The following is a 4936-nucleotide window of genomic DNA, read 5'->3' on the forward strand; positions in this document are numbered from 1 at the left end:
TCAGCCGGCGCAGCAGGAGGCTGGAGGGAGGCGGGGCGGGGCGGGGCGGGGCTGTGGGGCGCAGGTAATTGGCGGGTAGAGGGAGGCGGGGCGCGCGTTCTGCGTCGGATACGCCTCCTGCGCACCGTCCGCATCTTCTGCGTGCGGGCAGCTGAGCAAAAGCTCGATCGCTTAGGGTGGGTGGTTGTGTCCTTACGTGCGGGGTTCGGATGTCTGTCTAACACGCAGCAAAGGCGGCCAGTGCGTTCTGTCAGAGGAGCCCAAGGGTCTGGGTCCTGGCCCTTGGAGGTCGTCTCCACTGCCTAACGTGATGAACTTGATGCGAAGACAGGTGGTCTCCTGTTGGGATAAGAAATTGTAGAAATTATGGGAATCAGATTCGTGCGTCCAGGCGCATCTTTCTGCCTGGTCAATATTTTGGGATATCGCTACTTGATATTTGAGGAGATGGCTAGGATAGGCCACACATTGCGGCTGCCAAGGTGGCGATTGGAGAAGGGAGTCTTATCTGGCCAGCAGGCTGGGGACGGTGGGACGTTCAGCCAGAAGGCAGGTATTTCTGGTCCACAGGGCCAGACGGGTGCTTGAGTTGTATGTAGGGTAATGTAATCCTCTAGTGGCAGTTTCTTCACCACTCCACTGGAAATTACGGACTCACATTTGTGTGAGCTGAACCCACCGTTTAAGTAAGGAATTGTGCATTCTTACCTTTTCACCCCATTCCATTCGGATATTTAATAGATGTAACCCAAGGTCTTGCTGCTAATTATTGACTCCTTTATATCACCTTCCGTGCAACAAAGCATTGATGCTCAGGAGGGACCACTTTTAGAGACACAGGGAAATCAAATACTCGCCGAGACTCCTCAACAGATGACTTGATTAGCAGTTTCGAGCTACCACCTACGTATTAAGATACATATGCATTTTTGCTCATTTCTTGCTTTCCTCTCAGAAAGTTGAGAATGGGTTTAAATTCTGGCTCTGCCACTTTTTTGCTGTGTGATTCTGGACAAATTACTTAAATCCTTTGGGCCTCACTTTTATCTCTGTACTTGGGGATACCAATAGTACCAACCTCCCTAGACCATAAGCTTCTTGCAGGGGCCACATCTGTCTTGTTTACTGAATTTAAGGTGCATCTAGTATTTTATCTATCACAGAATGGGCTAAAAATAGCTATTGTGAATTGGGTTGTTGTAAGAATTTTGTGAAATAATTCTTGTAAAATGCTTAGCACAATGCCTTGCACAGAATAAGTGCTCCATAGATTTAGTTAGCATTATGTGCCAGGGCACATCAGAGAAGGAAAACTCTGACTCCAAAAAAAAAACCTCCGTTGCTTTGCGGCATACCTCTTCAGGGGAAAGGCTAAGGGAGTAAACCCCGACAGAAAATCCGGAGCCGGAGTCCCTAAGGCGGTTTGACGTTGTAGTCAACACCGGCAACTCCTGCGGCGCACCTGAAGCCAAGCTGTATTGACTCCGTCTTTCCCTTGGACCCTTCAGCTGCGAAGAGAGGTGGGGTCTGCTGCATGGGCAACAGCAGACCCTCCATATTACCCTGCCCAGGCTCTGTAGCTTCAGCGTCATCGCAAGATGTCGATTCAACACGGGAGGAGACAGATACCGTGTCACTCCTGAGTTGGACTGCACAGCCATTCTCGGCGGTGTAGATAGACTCTTAAGAAGCTACACCATCGTCTCTCGAGACGGACGGCTGCCGACGATGTGCCAGGCACTGCCTTAGAAGTTGTGGAGAATAGAAAGCAGATCAGACTAAAGGAAAATAAAAAAGAGTGACATGAAATCTGTAATGTCAGGAACAAAATATGACTTGTCATAAGATTGAAACATGAAGTATGTAGCTTAGAGGAGAAAGAGATTATGTTTAATTGTGGGGATCAAAGAAGGCTTTGTAGAGAAAAAATCATTTCAGCTAGACCTTGAAGGATGGCCTAGGAGTTAATGAGAAAGGGGTAATTAGGTTACCTGTTAATTGCTTTTGTAATGAGTGTGGTTAGGGGTAGAGAATTTAGTCTTTTGTTACTTACAGACTTCAAGACCCTGGCTCCATAATATTTAGCTGTGTCTATGTAACCATGAACAGGTTATGCAACTGACCTATACTTCAGTTCTGTCATCTATAAAATGGGAATGATAGTAAATTCCTCATAGAGTTGTTGTGAGGATCAAATAAGTTAATACATGTAAAAAGCTTTTAACAGTATGCCACAAAGTAAGTGCTCAATGATCAGACTGGTCACCCAATATGTCCTCACCTGATTCTAGAGTCACACCTCCTCACTTGACTCTTTCCCAGTAGTCTATTGCTACCTACTTTCCCCATTTTGGTTCAGTTGAAGCATTACTTTCTTTTTGTCAAGTCAGCTCTTCAAAATCTTCAGTTATTCCCGAGTTGCAACCTCTGTTTTCATAGCTTTTAAAAAATATATGTACTTACTTCTATCTGAAATAAATTATATGTAATTGTAGTTCATTGTCTCCCACCAGCTTATGAACTCCTTGAAGGCAGGAAATGTACCTTATGTATTTGTTCCTAAATATCCAGGACCTGTTAAGTAGTGAGTATTCAACAGATTGACTTAATTTTTAATTTAAATTGACCCCTGTTAAGCCAAATAAGAGTTGGATATATATAAAAAAAAACTACCTATATGCACTTTAAAGAAGTAATGAATATTCAGTTATAACTAATTTTCCCAGAATTTAACATTTAGAAATATATGGAAGAATGAAACTAAGACTAAAGACTGGTACTAAATGAAATCTTTGCATTTATTTTTATATTTATAAATATATTTACATATACAGACATCTTTTATAACTTCAGGATTTCTACTGTAACCCTCTGTTTGAGAGAACTCTTTTTCTCTTTTTAAAAGTTGAAAGGAAATAAGAATGATGGGCCATGACCTACCATCAGGGCCTTTGTGGGTCAAACGCAGCCCAAAGCAGGTACTTGAGAAAGCTGCCAATGAGGCTGGGAAATGGAGCAGAAAGTGATGGAAGGGCAAGTACTCAGGAGTGTGCCTGGGCATCAGCAGAGAGAGCAACTGTTGGTATGTCTTTCATGATTTATCTGTTCACGAGGGTAGATTCATTACAGAGAACACATAGAAGTTATTTGTCTAGGTTATATGTTTTGGGGAATAGATGAGTTGGAGGAAGTCTTTACTCCTAAGATCTGAGGAAAGAGATTGGTGCTATATATTATGGGGACATTTTAAGGAGAAAAACCAAGCCTAGTGAAGAGCAATGTAAATTCTTTTCTTCTCTTATGTGAAGGGAGCAAAAAAGAGTTAAAAACTTAGGATGCAAAAGTGGGCATCGTGCCTGAGTTAGACAATGATTTATACTGTACATACCAGAGAATGTATAAATCATTTCATTTGACAGGTGGTATTTTTATTTCTTCAGAAGACTTAGGAGCTTTAGGATTATTACAGCTTTGTAAAGTAGTATTATATATGAATCATTAGATCATTCATTTTGCTTGATTACATCAACTCATTGGGTTATTGGGGAATGAAAGAAACTCATTATCAAAATTGCCATCTTGATTATATAGATTAAAGAAAATGAATCAAATTTCTGAGAATTAACTTTTATAACCTTTTAAAATTTACTGGAAGTTAAAAAGTTGGTTGCAGAGCAGGAATGATTAGGAAAAAATTTTGTCATTTTAAAAGCTATCAGAGACTTGAAGGAATAGTAATTTTGAAAGATATAGTTAGAATCCATGTAGAATTTTTTAAAAAACCATTTTATTGAGGTATAATTTACATATAAAATTTATCTGTGTCAAGTATACAATTTAATAATTTTTAGTACATTTACAGAATTGTGCAAACATCACCCCAGTGCAGTTTTGAAACAGTTTTATTAGCTGAGAAAGATCCCTGGTGTCCACCATATGTAGTCAGCCTCAGCTCCTCCACTAGACCCAGACAACCAGTATTCTGCTTGCTGTCTGTATAAATTTGCCTTTTCTGGGTAAGTCATATTAATGTATCATATGAATGACTATGTGACTTCTTTGTTTGACTTCTTTCACATAGTGTAATATTTTTGGGTCTCATCCATGTGGTAGTATGTATCAGTACTTCATTCCTTTTTATGGCTGAATAGTACAGTATTTCATTGTATGACTACTACATCTTTTTTATCCACGCACCAGTTGTTGGCCATTTTTATTGTTTCCGGTTTGGGGCTATTATGACTAATGCTGCTATGAAAGATTGGATACAAGACTTAGTGTGGATACATGTTTTCACTTCTCTAGGGGAGATACTTAGGAGTGGAAATGCTTGCATGGTAAATTTATGTTTAACATTTTAAGAAACTATCAAACAGTTTTCCAAAGTGACTACCATTTTATATTTCCACAAGTGATGTATGAAGAGTCCAGTTTTTCTGTTTTTCTGTATCCTCAATACTTGTTTTTTTAAGTTACAGTCATTCTAGTGAGTGTGAAATAGTATCTCATTGTGATTTTAATTTGCATTTTCTTAATGACTAATGATGTTGATTACCTTTTCCTGTTATTAGCCATTCCTATTCCTTCTTCTGTTAAATATCTATTCAAACCTTTTGCTTGTTTTTAAATTGGCTTGTTTTTTTAATTACCGAATTATGAGAGTTCTTAACTCTGAACAAGATTTCTTTATCATGTATATAATAAGTATTGCCCCCAGTTTATGTCATGTCTTTTATTTTCTTACTGGTGTCTTTGGAAGGGCAAACATCTTAAATTTTTATGAAGTCCAATTAATTTTTTTTAATGGATTGTGCTTTGGGTGCCATATATAAGAAATCTTTGATTAACCCAAAGATTTTTTTCCCTATGTTTTCTTCTAAAAGTTTTTTTTTTTACTTTTACATTTAGATTAATGCCATTTTGCATTTACTTCTGT

The sequence above is a fragment of the Furipterus horrens genome, unplaced genomic scaffold (genome assembly GCF_987537825.1).
Source record: "Furipterus horrens unplaced genomic scaffold, mFurHor1.1.pri manual_scaffold_2, whole genome shotgun sequence".
In the NCBI taxonomy this organism is placed as follows: Eukaryota; Metazoa; Chordata; class Mammalia; order Chiroptera; family Furipteridae; genus Furipterus; species Furipterus horrens.